Below are 14,521 nucleotides of genomic sequence, written 5' to 3'. Positions count from 1 at the left end.
CATAGTGTCCAGAGCCTGCAAGCAAGCGTTAGAGCAGGCATGGGAGGGCTCCGGTTTGGGCCCTCGAGGGAGTGGCTCATGAAGAAGAAAGCACGTGTGTGAAGGAGTGAGGGGCCTGAAAGAAGCGGCTGTCCTGAGAAGGACACCACTCCCATGGGTGGCAGTCACCGTCCTGAACTCTCCCAAACTCAGCCGAACAGAGCAGCCCCTCAAAGTTCAACTGCCCTACAATGATCGAAACCCCTTAATTCTTCCAACTGCCATGAACCCCATTGACATCCCAGTCTGCAACCTCCCAGAAACCCACACCCCACACACACAAAAACTTTGATGAACTGTCTATATAGGTTGGTAGCTCCTCTCTTTGTCCTGAGTGCCAGGGCTATTGGGGCCACCAGGCTCTCTCTTCCCTCCTCGTGTTGTCTTTTGCAGGCTCCTGGAAGGGTTGCTGCCTCGATTTCTCTGGGGCTTCAGAAGCCCAGCAAGCCTTGCTCAGGATTTCTCCCGGCCCCTTCCTGACACACTCTGGCTCAGAGAGGAGGTCATTTATGGGGTCACGTCTCCTTTCTTATATACCCACTTGAGAAGGTAGGGACAAGTGTTTGCATCAGGACACAAGTCCCTTTGAGATCTTTCCTCAGTTTCCCCCTCTGTATTCTATTGTAACCCCCCTTTCTCACCCTTGCTGCTGACTCTTTATGAGGAGGGAATACTGCTAATTCCAGATGTGGGAGGGAGACCAGATGAGGGAAGTTTTACTGCATCATCAAACTCCACCCCATGCTCTCCTACGGGGGGAGTTTACCTCTAGTTGCTGACACCCCAGGCCACAGAAGGCTCATCATCACCCTGGTGAGAGATGGACAATAGGGAGCCATTTCAATAAGGCAGACCTTCTTGTAGTAAAGTTGTCACATAATCATAACTCACACTTATATGGGGCTCACTACATCTTGGGCACTGTTCTAAGCATGGTGCATAGAACTCGCTTGGCTACTCACAACAGTCTGATGTGGATGGTTGTACTGTTATTACAGAAGGGAGACTGAGGCACAGGCAGGTTACATAACTTGTCACATGTTAGACAGAAAGTTAAGTCCCAACAAGAGCTTGGAACTTGGGCAGACTGGCTGCTCGGTGATAGCACTCACACATTATTGCTTATCAGCCTCAGATAAAGAGCGACAAAAAGCCCCAACCAGGATGACAGCTCATTTTATGGTAAAGCTGTCTTAGGAAGGGGAGAGCTGTTCTTTATACTTGGCCATGCATTTGGACTTTTGCTTGGATTTCGAAAAAGAACCTGGAATTAGGGTCGGGGGGCAATGCAATATTAGTAAAATACCTGCTATATGCCAGGGACCATGTTACATATCTTCTCACGTAGTCTCTCCTGTTTCTTCCTCCTAGCCCCACTACTATTCTCCTGGGAGGGAAACTGGCTGTTCTAAGGTCACACAGCTGGATGGTGGTAGCATTAGAATTCAGAGCCCACGCAGTCTGCCTGTCCACTCCAGGAAGTTAAGGAAGAATACACCTGTGCAAAGGAGAGAGAAGTTGGTTTGGTAATTGGAACTCTGGTGCTTTGCCATTTGAAGGACCCCCCCTGACTCCAGTCCTGAAGATCTAGCACCATCTCCTGGAGTCACTGCAATTTGGGGAGGGGCGGTGAGAAGTAGTGGGAGTGGGAAAGCTTGCACACTCTTAGCTAGCTTTTGCAGAAACCAGTAATTGCTATTATCCTGGACTATTCACTCCAGTCTATGAGCTAACTTAAGATGCTGTGAGAAGTCAATGAAAAGTTCCAGTTTAAAATAAGTTAAACCTAAAGAAAGAGAATTGTGGGGGCAACTTTGCCCACAAGGTCCCCCCTGTCTGCCATGGATGAAAGTGAAACTACCAAGACGCGATCTGCTTGGGGAGGAAAGGTGGCTGATCCCTCAAAGGGGAAGGACCAAGAGCCCCTTGCTCAAGGGGCTTTTATTGGGTTCATTTGCACAGGAATACAGGTAAGGATCAAACAATAGAGAGAATTCAAAGAGCTCTGAGGGCTTATTCTTAGTCAGGGTCAGATAGCTGAAGAGCTATAAAACTTTGAGGAACAAACTTCTTGCTTGGACCCTTATTATTTAAATGAGAGCACTCTAAACAAAGCAGGTTTCACAGGATTTTACATATTCTTTCTTAGGCCTGGTCACCCGGGAAACTTGCACTTTCCAGCACAGGGCTGTACTGCCTTCCCCATCATAAGTTTTCAGGCTTAAGTGGATTAGAGCCAGGAAGCGCTTCTCCCACATGGAACTAGGGACTTGGGCTACGTCAGAATAGCCAGGGGGCGAGGGTCCATCACTCCCTCTGTTTTACAGCCCCGAGTCCTTCCATGATGGCCTCCCAAGTGATCGTGTCTGGCTTAGGTTGCCCCTCTTCTGAGGGGTCATACCCATAATAGACTAACTAACCAAGCATTGGGGGCAGTGGACAAGCTTTGTCTCCTTAGTGGCTCTCATTCTGGAGGTCGCTCACTCAGTCTTAGCCACAGGAGCAGTTACAACTCTTGAAACCAGGCAAAGCGGTTCCCAACAGAGAATGGGATAACAAAGTGTAGAAGTCAAAACTCAAGATGATCCTTCATATTGAGCTGCTTTCTGCAACTCAGAATGAGATCAGAGTTTCCTACTTACTTTATTGGGAAGTGAATAATGGCTTCTTAGAGGCTCTGAAGCTTTATCATTGTCAAGACTATGACCTAGTGGCTCATTAAGAGGGAACGGAATGCTGTTTGGGGAGAAAAGCCATGTCCCCGAGCCCATCTTGACTTACCGTAGCTTTAACAGTCACTTTCCCTCAAGGCAGGCTCTGGTTTCTGGTTGGCGAGATCTCAGTGTCTTCTCCCTAACTGCCAGGTCAGTGGAGGGGCTGCTCGACATCTGGCCTCTCATTCTCAGGACTGTTAAAAATCGGAGTCTCTAAATCCTCTGACCTTCTCTGGCTTTATTGATCCAAATGCCTCAAAAATTTAGTCCATAGATAGTGGTATTTGTGAAAACAAAATTATAGAGATCATAGAAGTTCGATTTATCTTTTGTCCATCCATCCATCCATCCCAACTCCCTTGACTGTTACCCTGTGCTAGCTGGGTAACACTCAGCTGGGTAACAAAAAAAAATGGTCAAAGTACAAAGGCCTGAGTTTGTAGTGAGCTTGGCCTACCTGAAGAAGAGGTAGAAGACAATGTGTCTGGAAAACAGGAGCTAGAGGAATACCAGAGAGGGAGTCAGGGGCCATCATGGTGAGGATTATGGATTCCAGTCTCATTACAGGAGAATGTCATTGCAGAGCTCCAAGCAGAAGGCACTCTGAGCTGATTCTGTCTTGAGAAGCTCACTCTAGCTTCTGCTGGAAAATAGATTATAGGGGCAAACATATCAACAGAGGGGCTAGTTAGGAGGGCATTGCAACAGTCTGGGCAAGATGGTGGCTTGACTTCAACCAGAGGACAATGATGACATTCGCAATAAGTCATTACATTTGGGATATAATTTGTAGGTAGAGCTAATAGGGCTTGCTGATGGGCAAAGAAAGGAGAATGATACCAGATGTTCAGCCTGAGTAACTGAGGAGCTGCTGGTGCCATTTTCTGAGAATGGGTCAGCTGGGGTTTGGGTCAGATCAGAGAATCTAAGGTCCTTCCAGCTTTAACTGCCCTTGACCCTTAGCAGAAGCCAAAAGCAGGTGCAACAATGGCTCCCCATTTAGCCTAGAATTTATTTTAGGCTTTTATTTGGCAAGCAGATGCAACTATCACAGGAGCAAAGCCTGGGTGTGTGTGAGGCCTCGCTGAGGGTTGAGAGGCAAAAGCCTGGGCATCTGGGCCGAGCTTCAGAGCAGACTCGCTGAGCCAGCACAGGGAGAGGCAGTGACGCTCTCTCAAGCCACATGGCACATTGTGTCCCTTGCTGCCTAAGGCGCACACAGGGATTAATTAGGAGACATCAAGAGGCACCTTTAATGCCTTGGAAAATGTGGAGCTAAAGAGATCTTCACCCTTTCAATCACTTCCGTTTACATAGTGGTTCACCGTGTATGTTCATATGCATCAATACCATTTGTTTCTCGCTGTAATTTAGTCCCCAAGATGCAGAAAGTCTTACTGGAATTATGTAATGTGCCCAGGAAGAGTCAGAGAGTTATGAGGAAGTAGAAAGATAAAGGGAACGAGGGTAGAGATAAGAGTTAAACTTTTTTTTAAGAAGTTGAGTGAAGGCACTGGACAGAGGGCTAATATTTGCTTTTAAAGTTTTTAGAGAAGCAAATATTAGCAAGCATGTTTGGAACTAGATGGTAGGGGAAAAGGGCCCAGTTCATCACAATGCCCATAATAAATGGTTCAAGTCTCTGTGCCTTTGTGCATCTGCCTCTTCCATCTCTAAACATCTCCTTTGCTCTCTTTGAGAACACCTGTTCCACCTCTAAAACCTAGCTCAGAGGTTATAAACTCACAGGCTCCAGAGTAATTTGCTTACTTCGATGCTTCTTTCTTTCAGAAATTTACTTTCCCAGGAAAAGAAACAGTTTTAGGATGTCAGATTTTACCACTTCAACCTCACTAGGGTCAGCATGGAAGAGCTGACCCAGGAAGAATCAATTTATCAGCTAGCCAGTGAAAAATCTTTCTTTTCTGATAAGGGGACCCAGAGGCTCTGCCCCTTGGGTGATGACTTTAGGGATGAATAGTCATGTGGAGGTAGAGCCAGAGTGAGCCTGTAGTGAGTCAAAGGTTTGTCTCAGCTGATATTATCATGGAGATCAGGAGCCATGACCAAGCACATGAAGCCAGACTACCCCTATCGCTAACTGAAGAACAGTGGTCGAATGTCCCAATTCTGCAACCTGGCTCACACAGCGTACACCCTAACCCCCTTCCAGCATGTCTCCTGTTCTAAAGGTAACTACATATCACATTTTATGACTCCTATGAAAGCCAGGTTATGCATCTGACCTTGGCTCTATCAAACAGATGAAGCAGGCTACAGACTTGGAAGAAGGAAGCGAGCCAGGGGCGGTGTCTGCCAGAGGTTTGGAGATTGGATATTTTGGCACACAGGGTGGCTGAAGCACCTGGCCCTGCAGGATCGGAGCCCTTACCTTCTGGTCTGTAGCATCATAAATGCTGGGAGGTGGGCGGCTGAGATATCAGGGTGACCAACAGAAAAATTTGTTGTTTCTCCTGGCTTGGTTGCTCCTGTTAGAATAGCATGGATGCTGCTATGGGACTTCTACAAGCAGCTTTGTGCTCTGTGACAACTTCCTTCCTGCTTCCACTAGATCAAGTGAATTCTGTTGTGTTCAGCCAAGCCACAGAAGATGCCTGATGCGTGCAGGGATCTTCGAGTGTGATTGTAGACAACAGACCTTCACAGCAAAGGGACTCTGGGGTTGTGGGAATGTGGCCAGTGTGGCTTGGAGGCAGTGAACGCATGGTCAGCTCTAGCTGAGGAACACTGGGAGTTGACTGTGGTCAGTGGCTGCACAGGTAGAGAGATTACCCTACGGGGTGTAATCTCAATGAAGTGCCTGTTACAGGACAAGCTTTGCTGGGTATACGGGCTGATGCTTTGTGAACTGTCCTGGCTGCCAAAAGTGTGCTCCATTGAAAGTCAGCACCAGCGTCATCTGGGAGCCTGTTAGGAATGCAAAACCCCAGGCCCCACACTTCACCTGTAGAGTCAGAGCCTGCATTTGAACAAGATCCCAGTGCTTCATAAGAAAGAACAGTGGGTTACTTGACATTACACTGTCGAACTTAAAAAGAAATGGGTAAGATCGAAAAAGGATGGAGTCTACAGCTTATATAATTTGGGCTGGTCTTTTTTTTCTTTTAGGCCTATAAAATTCTGACTACAAAATTAAGTATGCAAATATATGTATATTTTGAAGGAGCATAAACCCTGAAGCTTAAATTTCATTAGCATCATAAAGATTGCCTCCGGCTCAAAGTTTTAAATTTTCTGTCCAGGGACTTTCTGTGGCTGCTCTAAAAAGCATATATTTTGTTGCTGCAGTTGCTGTTCGTCATGGCCTGGTGACAGTACAGTTGGCGGGCAGACACGGATCCTGTGGGCTGTTCTAGTTCACCTGGGGTGGGAAGCCGGGGAGGCAGACTTCAAGTTCTAGGGCGCAGCCACCCTCTCCGCTGCAGCCCAATCCACCCAATTCTATGGGCCCGTTAGGATCACATGGGGAACTCTGAAAAAGGGCCAATGTCTAAGTCCTACCCTCAGAGGTTCTGAGTTCAGTGGTCTGGGGTGGGGCCTGGGCACAGGCATTTGAAAAAATAAGTTCCCCAGATCTGAGATCAATAAAATATAATCAAATAAAGAGCAAGACTCGTCCTCACACCAAAAGGGGAAATTGCCTGTTTCACAGGAATCCCTGGGTCATGGCCACTAAGTGCAGAACACATGTTACAGTCTCTGCTTGGTCATCCTTGGCCTTAAGGAACAGACATTTCCAGAAAGACCTTTTGTCCTTTATCACGTGGGACAAAGATCGTTTGTCTGAAACCTGGAATATGAGGCACTGATAAATAAATGGTTTGAAGATGGCCCTGATGCATTGTTAACTTCTTTATAGCATGTGAGGACTGGTAACTTAAAGCCTGCTGGTACCAACTTCAAATTCTTATACATGCAGTTGTTTTGACTATTACCCAGATAAGCACATTTTATCCATTTAGAGCCTGTCTGGTTCACCTACCTCATGAAACTGCAGCAACGTCTAGCCGTAAATAAGACAGATGCAGTGGTAATGAAAGACCTTAAATGGCTGCTGGCCTTCAGAGCTCTCTGATCCCGAGACCCCTCACCTTGCTGCTGAACAGCCTCACCTGTACACTAAGCCCTCTCTCCACCCTCCCTTACCCTCTGAGTGCAGACTTTGTGCCAACTATCTCTGGAAGGTCTCTCACTTTGAGGGCCTGCCTCTCTAGTGAACCTGAGCTTCCCAATAAAGCTTATCGGGTATAACTGCCATATTGAGGGGTCCCATCTTTTCCTCCATCGCCTTCCAAATCCTCGAACTCACTACAGGCCCCTGTGTGGAGGGGCAGAACTGGCTGAATTTGCAGTTGTCACCGGGGAGGTTGGAGTCGTTAGCCTCTCATGGGAGGGAGGGCTGTGATGAGGCCACGTCCCCCACTGGTAGAGCTTCATAGAAAACTTCAGATGCTGCTGTTGATAACCCGGCCCTGAAGCAGGAGGCCATAGAATTCCGTGCTGGCAGGCAGCCCTGTGTCACTGGACTCTATAACACCTCAGGTTTTTATCAATTTGGAAACCATGCAAATGTTGAGTACTATCAAAAAAGGACAATGGCTCTTTGCCCAAAATTTTGAATCTAACAGTTATGTATAACAGTAAACTCTTGGGAACAACCAGTATTCAACTACAGCAAAATGGTCAAATATATTATAGTACACTTGGTGTTTGTGAGAAGTGTAGAAACTGAAGAATCTGATTAGGGTACAAAGTGAAGTGAGAACAGCAGGTTACAGGAGTACAGTTTCAGTGTGATCGTCATGATATAAAAGCCTTTCAAAAATCCAACACATGAAATAATATACCAACATATGAATCTCTCAGCATTGGCATTGAGAAAGAAATATGTGAATGATTTTCTGGGGCATCCTTTTTGTTGTTGTTGTTGACAAATTTTGGAGGTTGAACATGTTTTAGTTTTACAATACCAAATAAGCTTTGATAACCTTGCATGAACTAAATGACCCTACTTGGATCTATAATTTTATTTTTATTTTTGGGGGGAGGGAGAACAACTCCGACAATGCCCGAGAAAATCCTGTGTGCTCTGTCAAGTGCCACAGAAGTGTGACAGACACATCTGTATCTTTGCTCCATTTCCTTCCAGTTTTGACAGAAATATCTAAAAATGCACACTTGTCATGACTGCAGTTCTATTTTTGCTGGTTGCTTTATTTAGGGCTCTTGTTTAATATTTATTTTGTTATGAGGAAAGAAAGCAGTATTTTTTAAAACCACATCAGCCCTGGCTGGTATAGCTTAGTGGACTGAGCTCAGGCCTGCGAAGCAGACGATCGCAGTTTGATTCCCAGTTAAGGCACATGCCTGGGTCGCAGGCCAGTTCCCGGCAGGGGATGCATGAGAGGCAACCATACATTGATATTTCTCTCCTGTCCTTCCCTTCCCCTCTAAAGATAAATAAATAAAATCTTTTAAAAAATTCTAAAAACCCACTTCACTGGGGTATGATTGACATGTAAAAAGCTGTACATATTTAAAGTACACAACTTGATGAGATTGGGGATAAGTATAGACCGAAAAACCATCTGACATTTTTTTCTCCTCAAGCACAGTGATGATGAAATGGCCCAAAATACTTGCTTTAAAATATGTTCTTTTGTTGTTCCTCTTACCGTCTTGTCCTTTATTCCTTCTGTCTTGGCTTCTTCCTCTCAATTTTCATCATTAAAAGTCTAAACAAAATTATTTGGCACTTCCTCTGTGCAGAAAAGGTGAATGATAAGTGACTGAGACATTGCCCTTGCCTTCTGGAACATTCAGGCGGGTAGGAGACACAGGGCCCCAGAGAAGAAACTGCTGGTCACGTTTGCCATCTCTGCAATAGACCTGGGCTGTGTACAATGCCTGCTCTTCCCCAGGGCATTCTCAGGCATTATTATTGCCCCAACATAGATGGGAGGCTGAAGTATTTTTTTCAAGGTCGTATCTCTAGAAAACAGAGGTATTGAGATTCAAAGCATGTCATTTACATATCACAGAGCCTCAGCTCTAATGAGATGACGTAGCTGAGAAGTTGAGAGCTGTTTCACCTGACTTTGAGCTCTTGCTGGTAAATTCAAGTCACACAGCATGGTGTTAAAAGGCCTCAAATCATTAGCATCACATCAAATTCTATTTTCCCAGGCACCCTACAGGTGGTGGCCTGTCTTCCTTGGCAACTGGCAGAGGGTGACTTGTCTTTATTCCTACTCGAGGTCTTTGCCTGTCTGCTGAGAGCATGACCTGCAATTTCAGTGAACAGAACTCTGGCTCAGCAAAGCAGTGAGAGGGATTCCTCCCTTTCTCCTTCCCTCCTCCATACTTGAGAGAAACATGGAGTTAACAGAGGGAAGAGAAACGTTTAAATGACAACACCTAAGAATGCACTCGATTGTGGTCGCTAACATCAGGAACTCTCATAGGATATTTCATTCATTCCCTCATTGCTTTTCTGACTATCCCAGCTTGAAGGGTAGACAGCTTCTGTAGAACTGCATCTCATAGACTTTCCAGCTCTGGGACCTGAAAAGCTAGGCCTCTTTTCTTCCACTCCCAAAACAATCCCAGGGAATGATTCTGATTAGCATTGCTCAGTTACATGCGTATCCCTGGACCCAAAACAGGGGCCTGGTGAATGGGGTCCTATGCTTGGCTGGGCCAAGGTCATGTGTTCTCCCTCTTCTCCTCCCAGAGGTCAGGAAGGTGGAGTATTTTCATTGGGATTACATGACTGGGCAGATGGGGAGAGTAATCTGGTAAAGGAAGCATGCGAATTACTAGCCAATGCAACAAAGCTGAGTTTGTGATCTGATTCCAGAACATGAACACCCTGCACTGTATCTCACTGTGCCTCTACTTCCCAAATAAAAGGATGGGCTAGGAGGGCTTAAGGGGGAACTATTAATGAAAAACAAGGTAAACATGTCTCTGCTCCTTACAAGATATGAAATCCAGATTTTCACTTACATGTTCTTTTTAAAACAGTCACTTCACTGTAAAGTGAGTCCTTGAACTGTATAATGAATGATCTATATGGTTTCATTTAAATTTGTTGAGCCACTATTTAATAGGTTGGGGGGCAAACTATAAAGTTTTCTAGGTTGCCCAAAGATATGACTGCATGTATTTTTGTAGAGGTCATACCAATGATATCACTGGTGGCTTTATAAGCCTAAACTTTTAAGGGATTTGGTGCCAAGGCCTGGGGCTTGCATGTCCTCATCCTTGTGTGTTGGTGAAACTCTCGGTTGCCAGGAAAATGCTTCTTCAGGCTGCCATAAGATATAGGCCATTGTAAGGATCCCCACTGGTTGTAATCTTGCTTACCTTGGGTGCTGCCAGCTGCCCTCTGAGTGAAAGGACTGCTATTCTCCGTCCTTCTCATCAGTCTCTCTCTAGGCACCTCCATTTCTCCCTTCTCCGCTTGATTCTTTTCCCATGAGTGGCTGGCCAAGCCTTGCCTCTACCACAAAACCTAGAGATTCACATCATGACTTCACTAATCATTCTCTCCGTAGTTCAGTCCTTTGCTCCAGGTTACCTCAAGGGTCCACCAACAGCATACTGATGGCATCTCCTGGTTGGGATTTTCTTCTTGGCTCAATAGGAAGCCTTCCCTGAAAAAAGATGGCGGTAGTGCTGGTTTCCTGAGCAGGGAATTGTGGACAGGTCAGTCTTTTGAGCCAGAAGGGGGGTGGGGAGAGGTGCACCAAGAATGTCGCATTTAGCACACTATCATACAGGTCAAGCAAGAGCCTGGGGACATACTATGAAGATCAGGTGTCTGCCTAGCACAAAGGAGAAACCTGTAGCTTCCTGCTCCTGAGTGACCATGTAGATATTTTTATAAGAATGGAGGAATATGTGCCTTTTAAAAAATACATTTGTTCTCTTCTACTTGTTTCTTACTTTGTTCCATCCCGTGGAACGTCACCATCCATGCTTATGGATAGTCAACAGATGCCAAAGTCACAGGGAAACAACCTGGCAATTAAAGCAATTCTATAATTTGTTGATGGAATTTGTGTTTCTCTCTTTACAGAGGAGAGCATGGCAGCCCAAAATGGGGACATGGGTTAGCCAAGGTCACTGTCAATTTGTGGCAAAGCCATGAGTCCAACCCAGGCCTGCTGACTCTTTGGGTTCCTTTGAACCTCCTACTGTTACAGAGCACACCCAGGGCCAAGGGGGGTCATGATATACTATTACTGAAAGAACCCCCTACCAGGTTCATTATGTCCACCGCCAGATAGAAAAAATGTCTCTCAATGCCAGAGATTTGTGAAAAGGAAAGGAATGTTTATTTAATGCTATACAAACTTAAAGTAGTGACCTAATGTCCCTGTTAAAATATCAAAGTTTTTTTGGATACCCACAGACACCCACAATACTTCCTTCTCCCCCTGCCCTAATTTGGGGTACCATAACTCCGGAAAAGAAGCACATATCTGTATTTTAGGCCACTGGCACCACCAGCTGTGTCCCAGTCCAGGCAGCATCTGTAATTAATCCAAAGCCATGTGGCACCTTCTCATGGCCTACTGGCAAGAGTTCTTTCACCCTTTTCCCAGACAAAGTCTCTCCTGCTTCCTAGGCCATGTGGCCAAAGGGAGCACCCCAAAGTGGCGTGGTCCTCTTCTACCAAAGCTGCAGGGGTCCCCACTCTACCAGAAGAATGTGGCTCTCTCTGTCCTAAGCTGTGGGGGTCTTCACTCTGGCAAAACCGCGTGGATCTCTCTCCTTACATGGCTGCAGGGGTCCCCACTCTGCCAGAAGTGTGGCTCTCTCTGCGCTGCCACAGCCCTGTGGTCCTCTCTCCAATGGCTGCTGCATTTGGGTTTAAATCGTCGCACCAGTCCTCCTCTGCAGCCCCATTTCCGACTCCTCCCACAATTGGCTACACTTGCCAGTACTCCCGTAGTATTCCAAGTTTACTGGGCTGCCATCGTGCGTCTGGGCAGGTGTGGCCCCATGTCACAGAACCAATAGTCTCCAGGCTCCCACGCAGGTGTCGTCACCTGGTGGACCTGCCCCCAGTTACATCTTTTGGAGGAAGTCCCTTTCCATCCCCTGGCTCAGAGCATGGCCACAGCTATTTAACGTATCTACGCAGCCAGTTAAAGGCTACAGACATGTTAAATGACGATGCCGTGGATTAGCTGCAAAGCTGTTGCTGTACAAAACAGCTCCGCATGCTCCTGCTCCATGTGTCCTTTCCCCCAACTCACCCCTGTTGGGCGGGGGAAGGGTGAGGACATCTTAGCTGTCTCTCCAATATTTCCTAGATACCTGGAGTTCTGGACCCCATTCTAAATTCCTTTTGGGGGCTCCCTTCTTGGCTGCACCCTGCATCACTAACTGTGGGCATATTTGGAGGGTTGGATGACGTTGGTGAAGGAAAATGTGGGCTTGAGCTAGTTGGATTTGGCAGACTCTCCTAGCCTTCTCTGTTGACTCAGATCTGGGACAAGTTTCCTCTTGCTTTCCCGCAGCATGTGCTCGGGACAGCTGTGGGACCCCACTGTGCGGTAGTCACTCGGAGGAGGTGGGCCAAGCATTTTCATTTCATAGGCCATTAGCTCTTGGAACAGTAACTCCTTCTGTATTCTTGGCCTCCCATGTGTTATATCACCTGCGAGGTCAGCGGAGGAGGCTATGGTCTGGGAATCTGGTGCAGAGAGCCAGTTAATGAAGCCGGATTTGGCTGGCTGCAAACTTTCCGCCAGCTGCTGAGAACTTCACCCAGAGCCACGCTGTCCTGGTTTCGATGATTTTCCCTCCTCCAGCTCGTGTTCACACACTCTTCTTCAAGGTGAGAAAGGCACGGGGAGACAGAGGTAGGTTGAGGGACAGAAAAATATCAGGAGACAAAGGGAATCTGTGAAACAAAGAGACCGTGCACGATGAGAGAGAGAGAGCCAGAGGGGGCAGGAAGGCAGGGAGGAAAACACAGTAACACAGGGGCAAAGGGAACAGAAAAAAGGCACAGAGATGCAAGAAATGGAGGAGAGGTGAGCCCATGGAATGGAACTTGGAGATTCCAGCCAAACCTTTCAGGGTGTCACTAAGGAGATCAATTTCCCCGAGGCCACCCTGACCTGAGCCTTGGAGCCAATACCCAAACCAGAATGTCTAGTTCTTTCTGTGTGAAGTATTTAGTTCCTTGCAACCAAAGATACGTGATAAGTATTTATGAAATAAATAACTGAGAGCTGAGTTGGTCAAGGGACTTCAGCTGTGTCCGAGGAACCATGCTTCAGATCGGTCACAGAGAGGCCTACAGAGAACTTGACCAGTGATCAGATGGATTTCACACATTTGAAGGGCTGCCATTTGGAAACATGGTTTGGTTTGATATAGGCGCACTTTAGGGATCAAACAAGGAGTTGTGCGGGAAAGCTGCAGGAATTAATAGAATTTGGAATCAATACAAATAGCCTGCACATTGAGAGAAGCACATTCCCCACATCTGAGGTTTGTAAGAAACATCTGAGCTATCAGTTGGAAGGAATGTTATCACTGGAACTGAAGCATTAACGTGCAGCAAGAATAAATGTTTTGTTGGGCAATTTCTACCTGGTTCTGGACTCCTAATCTGTGGTTGTGATGGGTGGCAGCTCTCCATGTCTCCTGAAACTGGATTTGGAGGTGTTTGAGTGTGTGTGTGTGTGTGTGTGTGTGTGTGTGTGGTAAGGGGGGTACTCTCTGTGGCCAATGCAGCACAACATGAACTTCCTGCCTTCGACAGTGCTGGGCAGGTTTTTACCAGTGAGAGGAAGGTGAGCAAGATGAGGCAGGCAGAGTGAACGGGGGACGGCATTTGCTGGGGGTTGGGGTGGCCTGGTTTGGTGGCTCTGCAGACCTGAGCTCTCATTTCACAGCTGTGGCTAAAGCGCAGAGCCCCACTCAATACTTATTGTGTCGAAATTTTAGAACTTGAGAATAACTTGGAAGGAAACAATCAAGATCCAGAATGAAAATCCGATCTTAAGAACTTCAGTGTGCGGGCAGGGGGAGAAGAGGAAAGGGCGAGTCAGCAGGTTCGACAAACACGGAGGAGCGCGAGGTATGTAGACCGTAGTTCTCATTAAGAGTCAGTACTGACAGTCATCCCCAGACAGAGCTCTCTGCCGTGGGGCCTCCCGGATCCACCACTTACTACCGTCTGTGCAAACTTGGGAAACTTCCTCAACCTCTCTGAGTCTTTTTTCTCTCGGAAGTGGGTATAGTCATGTCACTTTCACAGGATTACTCCCCCCTTGCCCCATCTATTCATCCGTTAATCATTTATGATAGGACAGGCCATTCAGGTTAAATTCTAGGTACCATTGCCTTTTCCTTTGACCTGTCACAGGGGAGTTTTAAAGGTCAAATGTAACAATACTTGTATCTCCAAATCCACGGACATTCAAAATGGTGAGCATCGCACATTACTTAGCACCCATAAACTTAGGGACGGACACTCAATTCAGTCTCGGCTGATCCTCGGGTACCATTCTCTTGGATATAGTGATTGCATTAGGGATGGACACGTGACCCGAGCAAAGCCAGTCAGATCTGTTTTCTGGGGTTGTTTTGTGGGCATCGGGAGAAAGATGTCTCTATTTTCCCGGCGTTGCCAAGCCGGGGAGAACAAAGTCAGGGGTGGCTGGGGCCACATTTTTAGCTCCTGGAGAAACTGGTCCATAGGCTGTGAGGGGTGGTCC

The sequence above is a fragment of the Sturnira hondurensis genome, unplaced genomic scaffold (assembly GCF_014824575.4).
Source record: "Sturnira hondurensis isolate 20B ecotype Veracruz unplaced genomic scaffold, ASM1482457v3 Scaffold0006413, whole genome shotgun sequence".
NCBI lineage: Eukaryota > Metazoa > Chordata > Mammalia > Chiroptera > Phyllostomidae > Sturnira > Sturnira hondurensis.
Note: the sequence above shows the minus strand (reverse complement) of the source record.